Here is a 26,347-nt window from a genome sequence, read left to right on the forward strand (position 1 = left end):
CTGGTTCTAGGACCCCCAAGCCACCCAGAGGGGGCAGAGAGTCAGTGTTTCCCTCCTATCCCAAAATGAGGGCACCGCTTCTCTGGGCAATCAGGCACTTGCAGAGGACAGATTAAAGTCAGTTGCAAACATATCATTGTGCCTGGGAAATGCAAGCAGTGTACTACCAAGTGGAGTGCCAATTCTGGCTACAAGCATGCTTCGTTATGTCATTGACCCTTGCAGATTGAAGATAGAAGATTGAATATGGCTGGGAAGCAAAAGTACTCACAAAGCACAAAGCCAACACAAGGCCTCGTTGGCTGCAACTTTAACTGTAAATATAAGGAAGCATGCTCATAGGATCACTACAGTGTGGAAGCACACCGCACCAATCCACAAAAAGCATCCCACCCAGTCCCGCCCTCTACACTATCCCTGTAATCCGACATTTCCCATGGCTAATCCACTGAGCCTGCATATCCCCGAACATTACAGGACAATATAATATGGCAGTCCATCCAACCTGCACATCTTTGAACTATGAGAGGAAACCAGAGCACCTGATGGAAACCCATGCAGACACAGGGAGAATGTGCAGCCTCCACACAGTCACCTGTGGCTGGAATCAATACCACGACCCTGGTGCTGTGAGGCTACAGTGCTAACCACTGAGCTATTGTGCCACCCTCATACATGCGGTGATATTTTGCTGGGTGATGTGGAACTAGAAGGAGAAGAGTTCAGTATTCATGCAGCACTTGCAATCTCCTACTGTGTCTTTGTGATGTCATAGAGTCGTAGAGTCATAGAGATGTACAGCATGGAAACAGATTCTTCGGTCCAACCCATCCATGCCGAACAGATATTCCAACCCAATCTAGTCCCACCTGCCAGCACCTGGCCCATATCCCTCCAAACCTCTCCTATTTATATAGCCATCCAAATGCCTCTTAAATGTTGCAATTGTACCAGCCTCCACCACTTCCTCTGGCAGCTCATTCCATACACGTACCACCCTCTGTGTGAAAAAGTTGCCCCTCAGGTCTCTTTTATATCTTTCCCCTCTTACCCTTAACCTATGCCTTCTAGTCCTGGACTCCCCAACTCCAGGGAAAAGACTTTGCCTATTTACCCTATCCAAGCCCCTCATAATTTTGTAAACCTCTATCAGGTCACCCCTCAGCCTCTGACGCTCCAGGGAAAACAGGCCCACCCTCTTCAGCCTCTCCCAATCGCTCAAATCCTCCAGCCTTGGCAACATGCTTGTAAGTTTTTTCTGAACCCTTCCAAGTTTCACATCTTTCCGATGGAAGGAGACTAGAATTGCATGCAATATTCCAACAGTGGCCTAACCAATGTCCTGTACAACCGCAACATAACCTCCCAACTCCTGCACTCAATACTCTCTGACCAACAAACGAAAGCACGCCAAGTGCCTTTTTAACTATCCTGTCTACCTGCGACTCCACTTTCAAGGAGCTATGAACCTGCACTCCAAGGTCTCTTTGTTCAGCAACACTCCTCTTTTATTGGAATAGAATCCAGTGTCAAATTTCGATATTGAGTTATTTCACGCTTTGATGGTGTGCTCCTTGTTTCACTGTCTGGTGAAGTGAGTGAAGCCATTATGTGTGAGTGATGTGAATGCTCACTGCTGACATTACTAAGAACCTAGGCAAAAATGAGGACTGCAGATGTTGGAGATAAGAGTCTAGATTAGAGTGGCGCTGGAAAAGCACAGCAGGTCAGGCAGCATCTGAGGAGCAGGAAAATCAACGTTCTGGGCAAAAGCCCTTCATCATTCCTGCTCTTCGGATGCTGCCTTACCTGCTGTGCTTTTCCAACACCACTCTAATCATTACTAAGAACCTGCCCTGTTTCTTATGTTCCTCACACAGGTCCACTGCAAACGAGACTCCCAATACAGCAGCGGTTATTGAATTGAATTGAATTGAATTGATTGTCACGTATACCAAGGCACAGTGAAAAGCTTTGCCTTGCGAGTAATAGAGGCAGATCACAGAGTTAAGTAGCATAGATAGTAAATAATGGTAAACAGCAGCAAAAAGAAAATCACAGGTACAGGTATCATCACTGTTACTGCAATGTAATGAAGGTGCAGAGCGATATAGGAGAAGCAGAGGTCCCAGCAAGTTCAGCACCATCAGCAACTTCCAACTGATGCTGAACAACCTCTGTATGAAGAGGTCACAGCTAAAGGCCACCTCCGTACGTATTGGAGGCACGATTGGACCAGTGACTGTGTTCTCAATGTCATTTCCTCTGGATGAGCGACACACAGTGTTAGCACAAATATATTTATGGGTATGTCCTGGGGCATTGTCACTGAATAATGCCAACTGCTGGAGCGGGATCTGTGACCTGAAGGAATGGGTGGCCATCCTAACCCAGTGGCTGTCAACATGACTGGCCGCTTCTAAAGGACTGCTAGGGATCTGTGCGGGATCTCCTAATCTTCAATCTACAAATGTGACTGATTCCATTTGTGCCGAATCAGACAGTTTCAATCCTCAATGTGAAAGTGAATAACGATCATCACTATCACTTCTTTGGCATTTGTGTCCGGTATGCTGGAATCTGCCATACTGTCTCTATCCTTGACAAGGCTCACATTTCTGCTGTGTTTGAGGGAACAGTATGGTATCAAGGCTGGCTACTGGGAGACAAGATTCTGGATTAGTGGTGCTGGAAGAGCACAGCAGTTCAGGCAGCATCCAAAGTGCAGCGAAATCGACGTTTCGGGCAAAAGCCCTTCATCAGGAATAAAGGCAGTGAGCCTGAAGCGTGGAGAGATAAGCTAGAGGAGGGTGGGGGTGGGGAGAAAGTAGCATGGAGTACAATAGGTGAGTGGGGGAGGGGATGAAGGTGATAGGTCAGGGAGGAGAGGGTGGAGTGGATAGGTGGAAAAGGAGACAGGCAGGTAGGGCAAGTCTGGACAAGTCATGGGGACAGTGCTGAGCTGGAAGTTAGGAACTAGGGTGAGGTGGGGAAGGGGAGATTCTGTTGAAGTCCACATTGATGCCCTGGGGTTGAAGTGTTCCAAGGCGGAAGATGAGGCATTCTTCCTCCAGGCATCTGGTGGTGAGGGAATGGCGGTGAAGGAGGCTCAGACCTCCATGTCCTCAGCAGAGTGGGAGGGGGAGTTGAAATGTTGGGCCACGGGGTGGTGTGGTTGATTGGTGCGGGTGTCTCGGAGATGTTCCCTAAAGCGCTCTGCTAGGAGGCGCCCAGTCTCCCCAATGTAGAGGAGACTGCATCAGGAGCAATGGATACAATAAATGATATTGGTGGATATGCAGGTAAAACTTTGATGGATGTGGAAGGCTCCTTTAGGGCCTTGGATAGACGTGAGGGAGGAGGTGTGGGCACAGGTTTTACAGTTCCTGCGGTGGCAAGGGAAAGTGCCAGGATGGGAGGGTGGGTTGTAGGGGGGCGTGCACCTGACCAAGTAGTCACGGAGGGAACGGTCTTTGTGGAAGGCAGAAAGGGGTGGGGAGGGAAATATATCCCTGGTGGTGGGTTCTTTTTGGAGGTGGCGGAAATGTCGGCAGATGATTTGGTTTATGCGAAGGTTGGTAGGGTGGAAGGTGAGCACCAGGGGTGTTCTGTCCTTGTTAGGGTTGAAGGGGTGGGGTCTGAGGGCGGAGGTGCGGGATGTGAACAAGATGCGTTGGAGGGCCTCTTTAACCACATGGGAAGGGCAATTGCGGTCTCTAAAGAAGGATGCCATCTGGTGTGTTCTAGGTGGAACTGGTCCTCCTGGGAGCAGATACGGTGGAGGCGGAGGAATTGCGAGTACGGGATGGCATTTTTGCAAGAGGTAGGGTGGGAAGAGGTGTAATCCAGGTAGCTGTGGGAGTCAGTGGGTTTGTAAAAAATGTCAGTGTCACGTCGGTCATCATTAATGGAGATGGAGAGGTCCAGGAAGGGGAGGGACGTGTCAGAGATGGTCAAGATAAATTTAAGGTCAGGATGGAATGTGTTGGTGAAGTTGACGAATTGCTCAACCTCCTCGCAGGAGCATGAGGTGGCGCCAATGCAGTCATCAATGTAGCGGAGGAAGAGGTGGGGAGTGGTGCTGGTGTAATTACGGAAGATCAACAGACAAGGTTTACTATCTGCAAGCATGAGTGATGGCTTAACCCATTGACTGAGACAGATGGCCCATTGCTGGTGAAGCACCATCATGGAGCAAATGATAGACCTCCTGAAGATGGGTTCTGTTGCTTGGAACAGTCAGGGTCAGCCTTTGCAATGTATTTTGGAATGCGTGTGCTGTACAATCCCAGCACTCTGTGTTCTGTACAACTGGAGCAGGCAACGAAAGGATGTGTTGGAGTGTTTGAGCTGGGAACGCAAGACCAGTCTTTCAAAGAGGACATTGAGCAAGAGAAAAATCCCCTTACAGCAGGTTTGGGCCCGACAAGCTGGACAAAACATAATTGACTTCTGCTTCCAGTAGGATAAAAGGCTTATACTCAAAATGTCAAATGTCCTGCTCCTTGGATGCAGCCTGACCGGCTTTGCTTTTCCAGCACGACACTCTTCAATTCCTGTTCCAGTAGATGAGCTGAGTGCAGAGATTGCTCATGCATTGTAAAATTATTAATGCTCACCATGAAGACAGTTCATTTCTATCCCCACAGGCAAATGCAAGTTTTGTTTGTCTGATTTCTGTTCACTTTTGGTGTTGCTGAATATTTTAAACTGCTTGAAGTTTTCTCTGAACGTGGCAATTCCTCACTAAATAATGTTAAGACACTGGGCTATAGGGGCACTACAGAAAGAGTAGCAGTGGTTTGTAGATGGTTGTAAGATACGGGTTAGAGACAGGTAATCTCTGAGGCAGTTCTTAAACAGCGATTGCTGTTGGAACATGCACATGTATGTGCAAGGAAGTGTCAGCCATGCCACTTATGTCCAGTGAGAAGTATTGGTTTGTAGCTGCTGTGCCACTCCTTTGACAGTGAATGGCAACTTCAGATTGCCAATACTCGACCAGTCTATGCTGGGTGAAAGTCCTGGGGTATCCTGGAAGTGGTCAATACTTTCATCTGTGCTGAGTGGGAGAATCAGGCTAGCATCAGATCAGAGGGACACTTCAGGGATATTTTCAGATTAGATTAGATTATTTACAGTGTGGAAACAGGCCCTTTGGCCCAACAAGTCCACACCGACCCGCCGAAGCACAAAATCATCCAGACCCATTCCCCACATTTATCCTTTCATCTAACACTAGAGGCAATTTAGCATGGCCAATTCACCTAACCTGCACATTTTTGGACTGTGGGAGGAAACCGGAGCACCTGGGGGAAACCCACGCAGACACGGGGAGAATGTGCAAACTCCACACAGTCAGTCACCTGAGGCGGGATTTGAACCCGGGTCTGATATGAAACCTAGTTAATGAGGTCACTTTGGGACAACAGTGTGAGAAGCCAAAAAAAAAACCCTCCATGATACTCAACAAACTGACATCTAGCTGATTCCTAGTAAAATTCAACCCAATGCTTCAGTTGCTCTGTACAATTGCAGTAAGACTTCTTTACTCATGAACTCAAATCTTCTTGCAAAATACAGGTCAACATATTGGCTTCATAATTCCTTACTACACATTCACATTAGACTTCAATGTTTTAGACAAGGACAACTGTGTTCCCTTCGGACATGATTTGGAGATGCCGGTGTTGGACTGGGGTGTACAAAATTAAACATCAAGTGACGAAGGAGCAGTGCTCCAAAAGCTAGTGCTTCCAATTAAACCCTTTGGATATCTACAGTTTCTAAACTGTTGTGATTTAAGAAATACTTGGCATTTCTGTTTTCCGATTAAAATGGATAACCTTGGATTTTTCTACAATGTGATTTGTTGTAACCAGTAATAGCATCAGCTGGGTTCATAACAATATTATGGAATAGAATAATCAACTGCTCATTGTCCAATGGAGAATTTGCTTATGTACAGGTTTAACTCGCTATTCCTGAAAAATGTGTTGCTGGAAAAGCGCAGCAGGTCAGGCAGCATCCAAGGAACAGGAGAATCGACGTTTCAGGCATAAGCCCTTCTTCAGGAATGAGGAAGGTGTGCCAAGCGGGCTAAGATAAAAGGTAGGGAGGAGGAACTTGGGGGAGGGGCATTGGGAATGAGATAGGTGGAAGGAGGTTAAGGTGAGTGCGATAGGCCGGAGATGGGGTGGGGGTGGAGAGGTCGGGAAGAAGATTGCAGGTCAAGAAGGCGGTGCTGAGTCCGAGGGTTGGGACTGAGGTCAGGTGGGGGGAGGGGAAATGAGGAAGCTGGAGAAATCTGCATTCATCCCTTGTGGTTGGAGGGTTCCTATGCGGAAGATGAGGCACTCTTCCTCCAGGCATCATGTTGCCATGGTCTGGCGATGGAGGAGGCCAAGGACCTGCATGTCCTTGGCGGAGTGGAAGGGGAGTTAAAGTGTTCAGCTACGGGGTGGTTGGGTTGGTTGGTGCGGGTGTCCCAGAGGTGTTCTCTGAAATATTCCGCAAGTAGGCAGCCTGTCTCCCCAGTGTAGAGAAGGCCACATTGGATGCAGCAGATGCAGTAAATGATGTGTGTGGAGGGGCAGGTGAATTTGTGAAGAATATGGAAGGATCCCTTGGGGCCTTGGAGGGAAGTGAGGGAGGAGGTGTGGGCGCAAGTTTTGCATTTCTTGCGGTTGCAGGGGAAGGTGCCGGGAGTGGAGGTTGAGTTGGTGGGGGGGTGTAGACCTGACGAGGGAGTCGTGGAGGGAGTGGTCTTTCCAGAACACTGATAGGGGAGGGGAGGGAAATATATCCCCGGTGGTGGGATCTGTTTGGAGGTGGTGGAAATACGATGTATCTGGAGGTTGGTGGGGTGATTGGTGAGAACCAGTGGGGTTCTGTCCTGGTGGCGATTGGAGGGGCGGGATTCAATGGCGGAGGAGCGGGAAGTGGAGGAGATGCGGTGGAGAGCATCGTCAATCAGATCTGAGGGGAAATTGCAGTCTTTGAAGAAGGAGGCCATCAGGGTTGTTCGGTGTTAGAATTGGTCCTCCTGGGAGCAGATGCGGCGGAGACGAAGGAACTCGTTATTCCAACCAGTCAGTTTACCTAGTCAGAGTGGAATCCATGTTGACTGTTCCCTATTAACTCATAGCAATCTTAAGTTTGCAGTCCTATTGTCCTGTAGCATGAAATTTCCTTGCAAGTAGGGTAAAATTAACAACTTAATATTTAAAAATATATAAACAGTGTCCTATCTATCATCTTCAAACACAATTATGGACTTTTTGAAATGATGAGTAGTATTTCTGCCTCATCTCTCAAACTCCTTCAGACTTTTGGAAATCTGATCATGGTTCATGTGTTGGATTAAGCAGAGAAAGAGAAACAACTCCCTTTTCTCACCAAACTGGCAGAAATACTTCCTGAGTGTGATTTCTTTTCAGTCGGGAGCTATTCTGAGCAAGGTCATTTGTAAAGAAAGAGGCTCCTTTACCAGCACTGCACCCAAATCAGAAGCCCATTTACCATAATTGCTAAAATTACATATATCTTCAAATTACTTTCATGGTGGCTATCAATGTGATCATCGTGTAACCACATAAGTAGCTCCATCACTACTGCAACTTTATATTAAATAATTATTTATGAGTTTAATTATTAATGAATACTTATTTTTATTTCATTAAATACTTCATAGTTTGCAGAATGTTACTTTTGCAAATTACAAACTGCTGTCTTCATTCCTCAATAGTTATTACTAGTGACCAGATCTTAGTAGTTGAGAAACACTGATTTTTTTGCATGAAAATTATTATTCAAGTTAATGTTCTTACTCAGAGCCTGCGAGTCTGCCATTTATTTCTGTTTCCTTATGAAATAGTCTATGGCCTACAGCCTGTAATGAGTGCCTTTCCTTTTTGAAGGTAAAACCCATTTAAGTATAAGTGCCTTTAACTCACCTGTGTAACGGAAAAGTTCCTTCCTCTAATGGCTTGAATTACTTTCAAGGGAAAATAGTTTTAAGTAAATTATCCATGAAAATTATATGTACAGTACAAAATAGAGCAACTGAGGTCAAATTACAGCACACAACATTTACCAGACATCCTGTTAATGAAAATGTTTAATGCTTGCAGCTATGTGGCAAAGCTGATTCATGAAGTAGTTCAGTAAGAAGGCCTGAGGGCCCTGATATTTCAACATCCATCTTGTTTGTTTGATTATGCAGGTATTTATGGTGTGCAATTTTGTTTTCTGGCAGTCAGAACTTTTCATCCACAGTGATTGGATTGTTGCATATCTGACCTGGATTGTTGCTGGGGTAACTTCACCACCAATCTGAAAACCGAGTGGTCTTTCCTTCTGTTGGCATTCTTTGCACTGTTGTCTGACGTACACTAACCTCTGGAGTGGTTGATACAATCCAACTCTTCAGTTAAGTCCCAGCATTTCTAAAGGCAACAGAGCATCTCATTCACCTTACATTGTTTTAGGTATTTTCTGCAGTTTCATCAACAGCAGTTCTTTAATATAAAAGTAGCATCAAAGAATTTTTTTTCCTGCACCATTTAGCTCTCTCTTGTTAATGGCTTGGAATATTATTATTTTTCCACAGAAAGCATTCTTGAAAGAAGTGCAAATTTAAACATTAGTTGTTTCAGTTAATGTGTTTAATAGCTACTACAAAGGTCAAGGCAAGTTTCAGCAAAGGGAGAGGTCACGTAATTATATCATGCCAGTTAGTGCATTATATACAATTACATTTCTTCAGACATTTCCCTTTTCACAATAAATGCATGCACTATTGTTTACATTTACAATTTACTGAAGTTACCCATTACATGGTCAACAAATAAAAATTATCATTTGTAATTCCAGTCTGTCCCACTTTCATCAGTCTCTACGCATATATTATCTCTGAAGCATTCAGGTCTTATAATGACACACATATGAGTTGTTATTGTGAATTTATTTGGTATCTGCTTATTCCTGGAGTAATGACCCTTCTGTGGAGCATATTGTTCCTGTAGTGAATGCTTGACAAAAGCAAAAAGCTTATCTTTCAGAGTCAATGATTTACAGAGCATATCAAGCTTTTTTGATTTTTTGATTCTCAGTGTAAACAGCTTCATAAAGCTACCACTGCATGTGCTTAGCAGCGATCTTGTGTAAATGTTCATACTCTGATGATAAATTAGACAAAAACATTCCAATGAACTGTAGCACTACTTCCATATCTGGTGGTACCTGTATTTGTCTACAGTTCTCAGTCTGTGAGAAATCAAACAAAAGTCTTTGGCTGTCAGTACATGAGTTACATACATGAGTTTAGTCATTCTTAACTGCATTTTCTTCTTCTTGTTTCATTCTTTTTTTGTACCATATTTTATGTCTGCTGTACTGTGATGACTGTCTCTTCTGTTTTATTTGTGTATTATCAGCTACCAACTTCTCAAGGAGTAATTTTTTGGCCTTTTTATCTTACTTTTCATTTTTAGGATCTAGGGGACGCCAGAGTTACAGGTTCTTCTGTCTTGCCTTTCAGGTTGAAGCAGTTGAGACTCTGTTGATGGATGCTGAGTTGGTCTCACACTCTCAGCTATTTTGATGCGTGCCAAGAAGATATTCAACATCATTCAGAACATCTTTATATCCTTATGGGATCTATTCAGAGGTCTTACTGGCTTGTGAAATGCTGCAAATTTCTGCTAACAGGATAGGATTCTCCATTTGAGCTTCAGACTTGTTTCAGCAGAGCTGACTGCAATTTGCTCCACATCTACTATCCTGAGTTGAAGTCCGTTGACCTTCCCATTGCATTGGACTCTCAGTTTCGGTTGACATCTTGGGATGGGTATCAATCCATCCTATAGTCTCTTTGGTCACCATCTTTTGATTCTTCACACAGATCTGCAAAGTTCATGATTTTGCATATAGCACTGGTGTTGATTTGACATCTTCATTCTGTAGTCTACATTCTAACAGTCACAAATATTTTTCAGTTTCGACCTGATGATACCATCCTGCTTTCCGGTTGAAAGTGATTTGTCAAGCTAATCAGCTAACATCTTTTTCTAGCAGATTTTTAATGGCTTGTTTTGTTCCTTTCTAACTAAGTGTTTGCATGCCAAATGATTCTGCTGCTCAATGGAGATTGATGCTGCCAGGCAGCAAGTAGTACTCTGTCCCCAGCAGTGAGAACAGGCTTGTCACTCCTTTCTGCTCACCGTCTTTAATTAATTCAGTAGCTATTTCAGAATTCTGCCAATGACAGTGAAACAACTTGTAATTTTGTGTCATAACCCCTTTCATTTCCACGGTAGCACGAAATGGAAAATTCACAGCCAGCATTTCAAAGTTGCTGAATGTGTTTTGAATTCTTCTTTAGTGTTTTGTTTTGTATTAGTTCATTCTCTTATTGTTGTGAAAATCTATTCAGTCTCAACTTCACAGTTCTGACATCATATTTCAGGTACTGATGAAAAAGGTACATTTTGTCAAAATGTTTTCTCTTGCTCTGTCTATCATCATCAATTTGGTGTATTTTCCATAGCAAAAGCACAACCACTCAGAGTTTGAGGGGGTGACCTAGTGGTATGATTGTGTGATTATTAATGTGGAGACCAAGGTAATGCTCTAGGGACTTGGATTCAAATCTCGATATGGTGGAATTTGAATTCAACAAAAACCTGGAATTAAAGTCTATCGATGACCATAAAACGATTATTGATTGGGGGGAGCATCACTCATGTCCTTTAGGAAAGGAAACTGCCATCCTTAACTGGTCTGGCCTACATGTACCCCAGCAATGTGGATGAATCTTAACTGCCCCCTGGGCAGTTAGGTATGGGCAATGAATGCTGGGCAAACCAGTGACACCCATATCCTGTGAATAGATAAAATAAAGTCCATTTTTGAACCAATCAGCATGCTCCTCTCATGAAGTATGTGTCATTTTCCTTTCATTTGGTATTGCTTGTGAATTATCCTGAGGAGAACAAGATGAAAGAATTCAACACAATGTATCTTTTTACAAAAACGTTCAAGTTCTGTTCCACAATGGACTATGTTTCAAGTAATGTGGTGTGGTAGAAGCCAGCTTCTGCCATACATATAATTACATTTCTCTGAGCATTGGTGGTAGTGGCTTGCAGCAGTGTGGTCTGTATGTCACTAGCCAGTGTTTACTGATGAATTCACATAATATTCGGGCAAATAAAGAAGTAATCCAAACTTAATAATCTGAAACAGATGGCATCGTTATGAATACTTACAAATTGGAGTCACTGTGATTCTGATGCAATTTACTTATTGTCAGTTGCCAAATCTAGTGTCTGCTCACCATTCATGAATGCTGCAAGTGCAGAATTACTACTTTAAATGATACTGAAAACTGTCTTCAGTTGTTCACGAATAAAGTTGCATGGAGCTTTCAAGTTTTTCTTCACACAGTATCTGGTTTATATAGTGATCGTCAAAAGTTTCTATTAAAATGCTATTAGGAAGCTGTGAGTTGTTAAGAGATGTTTGGCATTTAGCCACTTTAGGAGTTACAAGGATAGATGGCCAAATGTTTGGCCAAGGAGGTAGATTTTAGGGAATACCTTAAAAAAAAACGAAAGTGGGGTTGAGAGGGAGAGAAATTGGGCCGAGCTAAGGTATGGTGGCCAATGGTGAGATGATTAAAATCAGAGATACACAAAAGATTAGAATTAGAGGGGTGCATAGTCTGGGAGAACTGAAGTTGTGCAATGTCTCTCAGTGTGGTAAGAAAACATTTGGCACACCTGCCTTCATTGGTCAGTACATTGAGTACAGGAGTTGGGATGTTCTGTTGTGGTTGTACAGGACATTGGTGAGGCCATTCTTGAAATACTGCTTCAGTTCTGGTCTCTTCACTATAGAAAATATGATGTTAAACTTGAAAGAGTTTAGAAAAGATTTGCAATAATGTCAGGATTGGAGGGTTTGAGCTATAGCAAGATGTAGCGAGACTGCAATTTTAAAATTCACATTCATGGGGTTCAATTTTAAGCAGCCCTCTGGAGATCAACTGAGAGGTAGGAGACTAGCAAATGCCAGTAGATGGCATTGGGAGAGGAACCCCACATCATCACACCGCCATAGGATATTACCATCGTTGAGAACTTCAATCACAGTTCTTCCTGCTCACTCGAGGTACATGGCTAATTAAACCATTGAAGTGGCCATTTTAGAGACACTCACTGTCCACGTATTTATTGAGAGGGGACACCATCAAATGTGAGACTATGGTGTAAACTGGCAGTCTCCCAGTGAATTCTGATGGATGGAGGAGCTCTTGCCAACTTGAGAATCACTACCTACTCTTCCCACTAACCCGTCTCTCACCTTAGATCCCCCATAATGTTGGAGATTTGTAGAATGCTCTTCCAGCTGTAGTCACGGTCTTCCACATTGTGCTGCTGACAAAAAGTCGTACTGTCCAAGAGCCCTCGCATGGGTGAGACTTTCACTCCTGGGATTTTGATTCCAAGTGAAGGCTTGTTATTGGACTCACCATTGCCTTTTTGGCATATGTTTCGCTGAGCCTTCCCTGGATCAGGATGCAAGTGTCAAACACCAGACAGTGGCGAAAACTCTGCCTCTTCAATAAGATTCTACCCTCAACTCTGGATTGCCCCAAGAGGGGAAACATTCTCTCAGCATTGATTCTAACAAACTCCACACAGAATCTTACTTGTTTTAGTACCATCACCTCTCATTCTTCAAGACTGTAATGAGTGCAGGCCCAACTCATAAACCTATCCCTTCATCCAAAGAATCAGCTTTGAACTGCCTTCAAGGAGAGAAAAGCCATACAGTACTCCAGGAGCAGACTTACCAATGGCTTGACTGTTGTTACAAGACAATAATATTTTTATACTCCACTCCCCTTGTAACAAGCGTTAACTTTCCACTCTTAATCACTGAACTGTACATGCAGGTTAAATTCTTGTGTTTCACATACATGGACACTCAAATCCCTTTGTATTGCAGCATTCTGTCGTCCCAGAATGTGTTTAGTTTTAATTCTTCCCATTTACAGTGGACAAAGTTTGCAGAACAATAATTCAAACTCTTTTTGGAGACTTGTATCCTGATCTCACTGTCACTCTTACTTGATTTGAAATTAAAAATGTTGACAATGTTCCCAAGTTAATGGAAAATGAAAACAGATGCAGCATACAACCTGGCACCAACTGTTATGTGTTCATTTTGTCTCGTTAAGACAGATCAAAGTAGAACAAACATGGTCAGACAATATAACATAGAGGGTACAGTTCTAAAGAGAACAGAGGGTCCTGGGTAAGTATGTGCGAAGATCATCGAGAGTGAGAGAGCAGTTCGTAAAACATACAGTATTTTCAGCTTTATTAATGGGGGAATGGAGTACAAGAGCAAGCAGATGATGCTGAATTTATGTAAGACACACGCTGGACCCCAGGTGGACATTGAGTACAATTTTGAGTAACACACTATGGGAAGGATGTGAAAGTTTTGGAGAGAGTGCCAAAAAGATTTGCAAGAATGGTTCCAGGGATGAGAAATTTCAGATACAAGGATAGATTAGAGAGGTTGAGATTTTTCTCCTTGGAGACAAGGACTAGAGAAGATAAAAGCTTTCAATATCATGAGGATCTAGATGGAGTAGATAGGAGAAACTGTTTCTGCTTGTAAAAGAATCAAGAACAAAAGGGCATAGAGTTAAAATGATTCGCAAAAGAAGTATAATGGAGATGAGAAGAAAACTTATTCATGCAACAAATGGTTCGAGTTAGGAATTTACTGCCTGGAACTGTGGTGGAGGCACATCCAAATGAGGCACTCAAGAGGGCTTGGATATTTATGTAAAGACAGTCAGTACGCAGGGTTATGGGGACATAGTTGGAGAATGAAACCAGGTCATGATGCTCATTTGAAGAACTGGTACAGACACCATGGGCCAAATGGCCTCCTTCTTAACCGTAACATTCCTGTAATATTCCATTAGTTCTAAGGTTAAACTTTTAAAATTAGCCCCACTGTTTTAAAAGCATAGCATATTTCAGCAACATAAAAAAAGATCTTGAGATGCTATATAATTAAAATGTTAATGGCTTGGCTTCCATATTCTTTCCTCACACACTGTGAAAACAAGCAGTTTGGTGAATTATTTCCAGAATTAATAAGGATTTCACGTCCTTTGTCTAGGAAGCTTTATGATTTCTTTGTAACAATAAATAAGGACTAAAGTAAAATGTAAAATATATTGTACCAAAAACATCTTTGAGTACTTCCCACTGTTTATCTCCAGGTGTACCCTTTAACAGATCAGCTACATTTACTGTAATCATTTTAATTGTCATTAGGTTGACATTTGCTTTAATTAAAACTAATGCTTAGGATTGTCACTTTCTATTTTCCCTTTCAACTATATCTTTATTTGTTATTTGTTACATTATCACAGAGATGTACAAATTAGGAGCAGAAATGGATTATTGGCTGGTTCCCCATTCAATAAGATTATAGTTCAACTGAAGGTGACCGCAACTTCAATTTCCTAATTACACCAGCAACCTTTGACTCCCTTGTTTGTCAAGACAGACAATTCTACAACTGTTCACAAAAGCAAGATCAACATTCAGCCCTTCTAACCTGCTCAGCTATTCAATAACATCAGGGCTCATGCCAATTTGTACATTCCCGCCTAGCACCTGTTTTGCTGTGCCTTAAATGTATCCAAAGACCCTGCTTCCACTGTCTCTGAGGCAGAGAGCCCCAAAATCGCATAAACCAGTGAGAGAAGATATTTCACCTTGTCTCCGTTCTGCAAGGGAGGGGGCAGATTGTCAGTGGTTGGTGTCAGGAGTGTGCAATATTTATCAGCATGAGAGGCTGGCAGAACAGTAAGTAGCAATTCTCATCGGTTGGTGAATTCACTGACTCAAAGCACCCATGCAAGGACTCTGGATTTATTTCCATGTCTTCAGGGTCACTCTCCTGGCATTGATCTTCTACTCTCTCCTATTCCCATCTGGGAATGATCACTGAGGAACTCCAGTCTTGTACAGAGGCCAAACCATTTTTCTTCTACCAACCTTTTCTGTTGAGTCTTCAAACCACATCCATGAGCCAAGCAGTCCTCTCTCTTCCCAGGGTGCACCAGCTGTGTAGCTGCTACTTGCAGTCAGGACAGTACAGGCAGTCAGCAACAGTTTCCTTCCAATGAGTGCAGATGAGTGGTTTTAGAGGCAAGGACAGAGAGATTGGACTTATACTCCTTGGACCAAAGAAGAGATGGCCTTCTTGAGGTGTTCAAATTATGAACAGTTTGGTAAAAACAATAACTGCAGATGTTGGAAACCAGATTCTGGATTAGTGGTGCTGGAAGAGCACAGCAGTTCAGGTAGCAACCAAGGAGCAGCGAAATCAACGTTTCAGGCAAAAGCCCTTCATCAGGAATAAAGGCAGAGAGCCTGAAGCGTGGAGAGATAAGCTAGAGGAGGGTGGGGGTGGGGAGAAAGTAGCATAGAGTACAATAGGTGAGTGGGGGAGGGGATGAAGGTCATGGAGGAGAGGGTGGAGTGGATAGTTGGAAAAGGAGCTAGGCAGGTAGGACAAGTCCGGACAAGTCATGGGGACAGTGCTGAGCTGGAAGTTTGGAACTAGGGTGAGGTGGGGGAAGGAGAAATGAGGAAACTATTGAAGTCCATATTGATGCTCTGGGGTTGAAGTGTTCTGAGACGGAAGATGAGGAGTTCTTCCTCCAGGCGTCAGGTGGTGAGGGAGCAGCAGTGAAGGAGGCAGAGTGGGAGGGGGAGTTGAAATGTTGGGCGACGGGGTGGTGTGGTTGATTGGTGCGGGTGTCCCGGAGTTGTTCCCTAAAGCGCTCTGCTAGGAGGCGCCCAGTCTCCCCAATGTAGAGGAGACCGCAACGGGAGCAACAATAAATGATATTAGTGGATGTGCAGGTAAAACTTTGATGGATGTGGAGGGCTCCTTTAGGGCCTTGGATAAAGGTGAGGGAGGAGGTGTGGGCACAGGTTTTACAGTTCCTGCAGTGGCAGGGGAAGGTGCCTGGACAGGAGGGTGGGTTGTAGGGGGGCATGGACCTGACCAGGTAGTCACGGAGGGAACAGTCTTTGCGGAAGGCGGAAAGGGGTGGGGAGGGAAATATATCCCTGGTGGTGGGGTCTTTTTGGAGGTGGCGGAAATGTCGGCGGATGATTTGGTTTATGCGAAGGTTGGTAGGGTGGAAGGTGAGCACCAGGGGCGTTCTTTCATTGTTACAGTTGGAGCGGTGGGGTCTGAGGGCGGAGGTGCGGGATGTGGACGAGATGTGTTGGAGGACATCTTTAACCACATGGGAAGGGCAATTGCGACCTCTAAAGAAGGGGGCCATCTGGTGTGTTCTATGGTGGAACTGGACCTCCTGGGAGCAGATACGGCAGAGGCAGAGGAATTGGGAATACGGGATGGCATTTTTGCAAGAGGTAGGGTGAGAAGAGGTGTAATCCAGGTAGCTATGGGAGTCGGTGGCTTTGTAAAAAATGTCAGTGTCAAGTCGGTCATCATTAATGGAGATGGAGAGGTCCAGGAAGGGGAGGGAGGTGTCAAGAGATGGTCCAGGTAAATTTAAGGTCAGGGTGGAATGTGTTGGTGAAGTTGATGAATTGCTCAACTTCCTCGCAAGAGCATGAGGTGACGCCAATGCAGTCATCAATGTCACGAAGAGGTGGGGAGTGGTGCATTGGGGGCCAGGGAAACGGAAGTCTTGGAGGAAGTGGAGGGCGTGAGTGGTGTCTCGAACATATGTGGGGAGTTCCTGGACTAGGGGGGATAGGACAGTGTCGAGGTAGGTAGAGATGAGTTCAGTGGGGCAGGACCATGCTGAGACAATGGGTCGGCCAGGGTGGTCAGGCTTATGGATCTTGGGAAGGAAGTAGAACCAGGCAGTGCGGGGTTCCTGGACTATGAGGTTGGAAGCTGTGGGTGGGAGATCTCCTGGGGTGATGAGGTTCTGTATGGTCTGGCAGATGATGGTTTGGTGATGGGGGGTGGGGTCATGGTCGGTGGGGCAGTTGGAAGAAGTGTCCTCGAGTTGGCGTTTGGCTTCAGCGGTGTAGAGGTCAGTGCGCCAGACTACCATTGCGCCCCCTTTTCAGATACCAGATATCAAGAGTCATTGGCTGGATGGTGAGGTTGGGATTGGAGCAGAGGGATTGGAGGACTGCGCGTCATGAGGGTGAGAGGTTGGAGGGGGGAGGGGGTAGACAGGTTGAGGCGGTTAATGTCCCGGCGGCAGTTGGAAATGAAGAGGTCGAGGGCAGGTAATAGGCCAGTGTGGGGTGTCCAGGTGGATGCAGTGTGTTGGAGGTGGATGAAGGGGTCCTCAGAAGGTAGGAGGGAATCCTGATTGTGAAAGTAAGCTCGGAGGCGGAGGCGACGGAAGAATTGTTCGACGTCACATTGATAAATCCATTGATGCGTGGACTGAGGGAGATGAAGATGATTCCTTTGCTGAGGACTGATCGTTTGTCCTCAGTGGGGGGGAGGTCCGGAGTGATGGTGAAAACTCGGCAGGGCTTGGAGCTGGGATCTGGTGTGGGTGTGGAGCTGGGAGTGGGGGCGGAACCTGTAACTAGAGTGGGTGTGGTGGTGGGGGGAATGGGGGTGGAGTCATGAGCAGGGGTAGTGTTCCCCTCGGGGTTCTGGGGGGTGGGGATAGTGGCAGTGGGGTCTGTGGGGGACGTGTCAGCAGAATGCAGGTGAGTGGCGCTGGTGGGGGCGGAAGTGGTGGTGACCACAGCAGTAGGGAGCACTGGGGGAGGAAGTCACTGAGCGTGTGACATCAGCAATGATGTGAGGGGTGGAAGTGATGTCACGTGTGATGCATGAGGAATTGTGAGAGGTGGAAGTGGTTGTGGGAGTGGCCATGGTGGGGGCAGAAGTGACATCATCAATCAGCGTGGGGGTGGCAGCTGCATCAGCCGCATGGCTAATGGCATCTGAGTAGTTTCCGAGGCCAGGGGAATCTTCTGGAATGTTTGAGGAGTGCTGGTTATGAAGGTGGGTAGATAAAAGTTTGTTGTACTTACAGTTTTTGATGTTTGAGATGGAATTGAAATACTGTTTGTTGAGAGTATGAATTCTCCTAAGGATGTAGTAAAGAGTGGGTCCTTTGCAATTCTGAGAGAGCGCGGCCCTCAGCTGAGGCAGGGATGACTGTAGAGAGGTGAGGAGCTGACGCATTGCTGTAAGCGTGGAGTGAAAGATCTTGAACAGTTTGGACAGAGTGAAGGAAGATATTCTGTTTCCACTCATAACTAGGGTTCACAGTTCCAAGAATATCAGCAATAGCTAGGAGTGAGGTGAGGAGAAATTTCTTTTGCCATCTGGGAGAGTGGTGGAGGTAGATTCCATAGGTGGTTTCAAAAGAGAGCTTGAAAGTGAGGAATTCAGAGGGTTATGGAGATAGGCTTGCAGAATTGGACTAGCTGGGTAGCTCTTTCAGGAACCGGTACTGCCACAATGGGTCGAATGGCCACCTTCCCTACTGTAAAATCCCTTTAAAAAGGGGTTGGATGCCTTCAGGAGGAGTATTCAGGCCCGTGCTGACCATGTAACCAGCACGAACATGGTCTCATTGTTTAAGTCAAGAGGCATAAAATTGTTGCGCATTTTGCATGCTGCCTGCCTCATTGAGAATGGAAATAAGCAAAGCATGAATTGTGATCCAGTTCCACATCCCAAAACAGGCTTCAAAAGGGTTTGAGCTGACTATTCTTGTCAGACCTGAAGTAAAGCTTTGACCTCAAGCCAGACAGTTATCTGGATTAACAGAACAAATTTACATTTAAATTATCCGGATGGCCAATGTAAATATCTTTAGAATTTCAGGTGACATTCAATTCACAGTAAATTTGTCAGTAGGGTAACAACAGACCCTTTCTCACAAATTGATTGGACTATCCTCTGTGCAAATGCTAGGACAGCTCATTTTGTTTAAACTAACCTGTCACAATTAAACACTGTCTAATAAACTCTATTTGTGGTTTGAGAGTATAAACAGGGCTTTTGTACAATTGATATTTGCTGAAAGAGGTCTACAATATTTCTAAAGTATTCCCCTTCTCTTTGGTCCCGCTGTGGCTCATTACAATATTTAATGTTGTATTTAATTGATACTATGGTTGGTGGCTAAACCATATTTGTGTATGTTTTTAATTAAAGCCAAGCATTATATTTTCATAGAGACAACACAATGTTCCTGTTTGTTGCTATTATAACTTAGCATCCCTCTTTTGCTGCAGGCAATTTCTCTGGCACAGGAAGAGAAATGATTTGGCAAAATATTAACATTGGCTGACAAACAAGAATGAGAACCTGGACTCAGAACGAAGTGTGCAATTGGTACAATGTGAGTTACATAGAATTCATTGCATAAAACAGGTCATTTGGTATTTCTGGTCCATATGAACCTCCACTCTCCTTTTACTATCTCATTCTATCAAAATATCTATCTCTTCCTTTTCTTTTATATATGTTGAACTTTCCCTTGAACGCACCATGAAAATAAGATGATGATAAGAAAATGATGCACAACTTTAAAATCACATAAGGGAGAAATTTTTAAAATTGCAGTTCAAACTCTTAAGCGCAAAAGATCCAGTTACAAGAAAGAAATATTAACAATCTTGTTACTGTTCAAATTGTAACAATCTAGATGGAGACACTTTTTTTCTCATTATTGAATGTATTATGCCTCAAAGATATTGAAATCCTTAAATGCTAGTTACCAACTTGTTGGTTTAAGCATTCTTATTTAGTCAGGATAAACAAAAGCAGCTTCATTCTTTGGCAGCTTTGCTCAACACACTTCCTTACAATGCAATGATTTCAGCTCAATATTTCATGCTAATATCTGCCTTTGTTTGTACTGACCCTCTGGTATTTTAATTCTGTTTTTACACTTACTGGGGTAATTCCTTCTCAGAGTAATTTGGGTAATGAGCTGGATTACTTCAGTTAATTATTATGCACATAAAGTATAAGAAGACAATCAGGCATGGTTTCCAGTTCTGGGCTTTCAGTTGTCATCTAACATCCGATTCCCTGGACTTGTTTTCTTTCACAAAAAGAAAACTGTGAGGTGATCTAATTACAGTTGTCAGAATCACGAAGAGAATTGACAAAATAGATCCAGGCAAGTTGTTAACCATGGTAAAGGGTTCAAATACCAAATGATAACACTTGAAAGTTTGGCAGTTAGGAGTGAGAAAGGTCTATGGCACTTATATGTCTAAGGGAAAAGAAGTTACAAGTGAAAGTTGCTGAAGCTAAAGTACAAATTGGACCAAGAAACAAATGGATATAGTTCTGGAAATGGAAGGAATTGAGGAATATATCACATCGAGGGTAGTTGGGGCTGATGTATGAAAAAGGGGATGAGCTCTTCTGGATTCAAAACTTCCTTGTTTTCCAAAAATAAGACCAAACTTTTGCAAACTCACATAAGACACTGATCTGATTAAAATATCGCAGTATTTGATCTACTTTGAAAGAATTTTATGTTTCGGGAAACATTTGTCAAATTGTCTCAAGGTTTATTGAGAAAGCCTAATTCGCATACTCCAGAACAACAGCAGTAATTTACTACCTGCATTGGTGATGTGGTAGTTGCTGGCTGGGCCAGCATTTATTGCCCATGCCAATTGCCCTTGGGAAGGTAGTGGTGAGCAGTCTCCTTAAATCACTGCAATCCATTTGATGTTGGTACACCTACAGTATCATTAGAGAGGGAGTTCCAGGAATTAAAAGATAAAAATATTTTCTAAACCATATGAAGCAAAAGAGGGAACCACTTTATAAACTATATCAAGAGCTATTACATAGTCAGCCATACTGCTGAGACAGAAATTTTCATTTAAATTGGCAATCACACTCAGTGAGCTATAAGCAAGAAAACTGGCATAAAATATGGGAAACTTTAACATCAGTGTAAGAGCAGGTGTACTATAAAGTTTGGACTTAAGTACAATTGTTAGGAAGAATAAAAATAATCCCATCCACCTTATTTAAAACTGGGAATATTGATTTTACAAATTTGGTATTAAAAATAGGAAAATATTCTATTAAAAATCATAATTACTTTCTTGAATACAAACATCCAACAAATCAACCATCTCACTCAAATAATTGAAGTTCATATTTTCCTCTAACTTCTGTTCAGGAGAATAGATGGATCTTCACATATAATGGAAATAAAAATCAAGACAGATAAGTGATGGATGGCTGCTTCATAATCTCCAAGGGTCAAAAATACCTGTTAACTGGTTCACCTGAGATCAATGAGGAAAAAAAATTCAATCAAAACAAGGAAACTCTGTTGATATCATAATAAATAAAGGAGCTAACACACATTGTCTTTTAGCATCAATGCCAATACTTATCTCTAGCACAATAACAGCCCCAAAACACATGCCCTTTTCAATAGAAAAGGATGTACATTTATGTAAGTATATTACCAAGTCATTTTAAAGTAACAACCGGATCTTATAATTCAAATAACAGTCGTAACATGCTTGTACTCTGCTCTCAAGTTTTACAATACCATAAGATCATTATCATTTCTGTTCATGCAAAATAGTGCCTTGCAAAATGTCACTGCTGCAAGTAATACAGATATCCTACTGAAGAGGCCATACAAGTATTGTTCAGTAACATCCATAATTGACAGAACAATAATCAGAAGATTCATGAGGCATTCTGATTGAGTTGAAGCTTATAAAACTCAGGCAGAGATTTTTTCATAAGGGCACAAGATGTAGCAGATGTAGGCTATTCAGCCCATCAAGTCTGTTTTGCTATTCAATGAGATCATGGCTGATCTGATAATCCTCAACTCCACTTTCCAGCCTTTGCCCCATAACCCTTGATTGCCTGATTGATTAAAAAATGTCTATCTCGGTCTCACATATACTTAGTGACCCATTCTCATCAGCCTTTTGCTGTAAAAAAAAAGCTGCAGATCACTCCCGTCAGGGAAGAAATTCCTCCACCTCTCTGTCTATCGTCCATATCTATCCTGTCAAGTCCTCTAAGAATCTTGCACGTTTCAATAACGTTGCATCTCATTCTTCTAAACTCCAGCGAGTACAGGTCCAACCTACATAACCTATCCTCATAAGACAGTCCTTCCATACCTAGCTCAGTCGAAGGATCTTGTCTGGACTACCTCCAGTTAGATTTGGAGCTCGAAACGTTCACAGTATTCCAGCTCTGGTCTGACGAGTGCCTTGTAAAGTTTTAATAAAAATGGCCTGACCTTTCTATTCCATTCCCTTTGAAATAAAGCCCAACATTCTACTTGCCTCCCCAATATTACCTACGGACCTTGGATTCAATTTTTTTGTCATTAATGCACAAAAACTCCTAAATCCCTCTGTTCTGTAGCTTTCTTCTGTCTTTTGATTTTTAAATATTATTCAGATAGAGTCAGAGTTATACAGCATGGACACCGACCTTTCAGTCTAACTTGTCTATGCCAATCAGACATCCTGAACTGATCTGGTCCCATATGGCAGCATTTGGCCCACTTCTTTCTCAACCCTTATTATTCATGTACCAATCCAGGTGCCTTTTAAATGTTGTAATTGTACCCGCCTTCACCACATCCTCTGGCAGCTCATTCCATACACACACTACCCTGTGCATGAAAAAAAACTGCCCCTCATGTCCCTTTTAAATCTTTCCACTCTCGCTGTTAAACCCATGACGTCTAGTTTTGGACTCGCCCACCCTAGGAAATGATCTTGGCTATTCACCCTATCCATGCCCCTCATAATTCTACAAACCCCTATAATGTCACTCTTCAGCTTCTGACATTCCAGGGAAAGAATCCGCAGCCTATTCAGCCTCTCGCTATAGCTCAAACCCTCCAACCCTGACATCATTGCAAATCTTTTCTGAACTCTTTCACGTTTAACAATATTTTTCCTATAGTGAAGTGACCAGAATTGAAGCAGTATTCTAAAAATGGCCTCACCAATATCCTGTACAGCCACAACTGCACATCCGAGTTCCTGAATTCAATGCACTGACATGGAAGGCAAGTGTGCCAAATATTTTCTTCACCACTGTCTACCTTCGACTACACACCTGCACCCCTAGGTCTCTTTGTTAGGCAAGACTCCCCAGGTCCCTATCGCTAACTGTGTACGTCCTGCCTGGTTTGCTTGTGCAAAAGGCAACAGTTCACAATTTTCAAAAATAAACTATATCTGCCATTCCTTGGCTCATTGGCCCATCTGATCATGGTCCCATTATACTCTGAGATAACCTTATTCACTGTCCACTGCACCATTTATTTTGGTGTCGTCTATAAACTTCCTAACCATATCTCCTATATTCACATTTATATAAATGATGTAAAGCAGTGGACTCAGTACCGATCCTTGTGGCACACAGCTGATAGACAATGTCTACCACTCTGCCTTCATCAATCTTCTTTGTCACCTCTTCAGAAAACTCAATCAAGTTAGACAGACATGCTTTCCCATGCTCAAAGCCATCTTGACTATCTCTAATGAATCCTTGCCTTTCCAAATGCATCTAAATCCTCTCCCTCAGCAACAACTTGCCCATTACTGACGTCAGGCTCACCGGTCTATAGTTCCCTAACTTTTCCTTACAGCCTTCCTTAAAAATGGCACCATGTTAGCCAACTGCCAGTCTTCCAGCACATCACCCATGGCTATCAATGGTACAAACATCTTAACAAGGAGCCCAGCAATCCCTTCCCCAGCTTCTCACAAATTTCCGACATACATCTGATCGGGTCATGGTGATTTATTTAGCTTTATGTGCTAGAAGACCATCTGCACCTTCTCTTGTGCTCTGATCGTTTGTAGAGAATCCTCTATTCTTCCTGCCAACGTGCATAATCTTACATTTTCCCACATTCTGTTCCATCTCTAAGTTTTTGATTCATTCAGTTAATCTGTCTTTATCCCTCTGCCAACTGTCATTCTCACCACTTGCCTACCCACCTACTTTTGTGTCACCCACAAAGCTCAGCATTAATACACTCACCTCCCTCATCCAAGCCATTAATAAATATTGCAAATATTGCACTGACCTCTGCGGCACCCCACAAGCTACAGCTTACCATTCAGAAAATGACCCCCTTATTTTGACCTTCTGTTTTCTATTAGTCAAATCTCTAATGATGCAATATAATACCTCCAACATCAGGGGCTGCTATCACACTAAATGCCCTAAAGTGTATCTTACCAAATGCCTTCTGAAAATCCAAATATGTTGCATGTACCGATCCCCTATTAGCTGTTTTACTTATTAGTTCCTCAAAGAATTCTAATAAATTTCACAGGCATGATTTCTGCTTCCTGAACCCCTGCTAACTCTGCTTGATCATATTGTGTCTTTCTAAATGTTCTGCTATTTCAGTCTAATAATAGACACTAACCTTTTCCCAATAACAAACATTAAGCCAACTGGCCTATGATTAGCTGTTTTGTCTCTTTTCCCTTTCAAGTAAAGGTGTTACTTTGGCAGTTTTCCAATCCTTTGTGAGTTTTCCAGAATCTAAGGATTTTTGGCAGATTACCCACTGTCTCTTTAGCTACTTCTTTTAACATCCTAGGATGCATCCCATCAGGTCCAAGGGGACATTATAGTCTTTAGCCCCATTAATTTCCTTAACATGTTTTGTCTAATGACAGTTATTGCGTTTAGTTCCTCTTTTTCTTTTGCCCATTGATTATATAGTCACGTTGGAATGTTATTACTGCAGGACTTATACACTTAATGGTAAGGTTGAGTCACAGGTAGGCAGGATAGTGAAGAAGACATTTAGTATGCTTTCCTTTATTGGTCAGAAACTTGAATATAGGAGTTGGGAGGTCATGTTGAGGCTGTATAAGACATTGGTTAGGCCACTTTTGGGGTATTGTGTGCAATCCTGATTTCCCTCTTATAGGAAGGACATTGCAAAGGGTTTTGCAAATATTTACAAGGATGTTGTCAGGGTTAGAGGTTTTGAGATAAAGGGAGAGGCTGAATAGGGGCTGTTTTCCTTGAAATGTTGAAGGCTGAGGGGTGACCTTATAGAGGTTACAAAATCTTGAGAGGTATGGATAGGATAAATAAATAAGGTCTTTTCCCCGGGGTGGGGAGGTCCAAAACTAGAGGGCATAGGTTTAGGGTGAGAGGGGAAAGATATAAAAGGGACCTAAGGGGCAACTTTTCATGCACAGCATGGTGACCTGAATGGAATGAGCTGCCAGAGGAAGTGGTGGCGGCTGGTACACTTACAGCATTTAAAAGGCATCTGGATGGGTACATAAATAGGAAGGGTTTAAAGGGCTATTGTTCAAACACTAGCAAATGGGACTAGATTAATTTAGGATATCTGGTCAGCATGGACGAGTTGGACTACAGGGTCTGTTTCTGTGCTGTATGTCTCTATGACTCTAAAATATTTCTTCAATTCCTCGACCATTTCCTGGTTCCCATTATTATTTCCTCAGCCTCGTTCTGTAAGGGTCCTATGTTCACTTTGTCATCTTTTTTCCTTCTTATATATTTAAATAAACTCTTGCTGTCCATTCTTTGTACTCCCTATAAGTTTACTCAAAGCTTATTTTCTCCCACTTTATTAATTTTTGGTGAGCTTTAGTTGGTTTTTAAAACTTTCCGAACCCTCTGGTTTACCACTAATTTTTACCACATTGTATGCTTTTTATTTCAAATTGATGTTATGCTTAGCTTCCCTGGTTAACCATGGTTGTGTTTATCCCTTTAGTGGAATTCTTCTTCCTCATCATGAACCATAAACTACTTCCCTGAATGTCTGCCATTGTTCCTCAACAGTCTTCAGTGTTCAACTCATTTCCCAGTCCATCCCAGCCAGCTGTGCCCTCATTCCTTTGTGATTATACTTATTTGAGTGCAGAATAGTTGTCTGCAACTGAAATTCTCATATTAAATGCTAAATTCTATCATGTTATGGTTACTGTTTCTAAGGGGATCCTTTAGTCTAACATTATTTATTAAACCCACCTCATTATACATTACCAGGTTGGATCCACAACATATTATCCCAGGAAACTGTCCCGACTACACTGTCTGAATATTCCCTCATGACTACCTCTGTCAATTTGATTTTCCTAATTGACATGAAAATTAAGATTCCTCATGATTAATACATTGCCTTTGTTACATGTCTTCATAATCTCCTGGTTTATTCTCTGTCCCACCATTTAGTTACTGTTAGGGAGCCTATAGATTACTTATACTTGTGTCTCCTTTCCTTTTGCATTTCTTACCT

The sequence above is a fragment of the Hemiscyllium ocellatum genome, chromosome 10 (assembly GCF_020745735.1).
Source record: "Hemiscyllium ocellatum isolate sHemOce1 chromosome 10, sHemOce1.pat.X.cur, whole genome shotgun sequence".
Lineage (NCBI taxonomy): Eukaryota > Metazoa > Chordata > Chondrichthyes > Orectolobiformes > Hemiscylliidae > Hemiscyllium > Hemiscyllium ocellatum.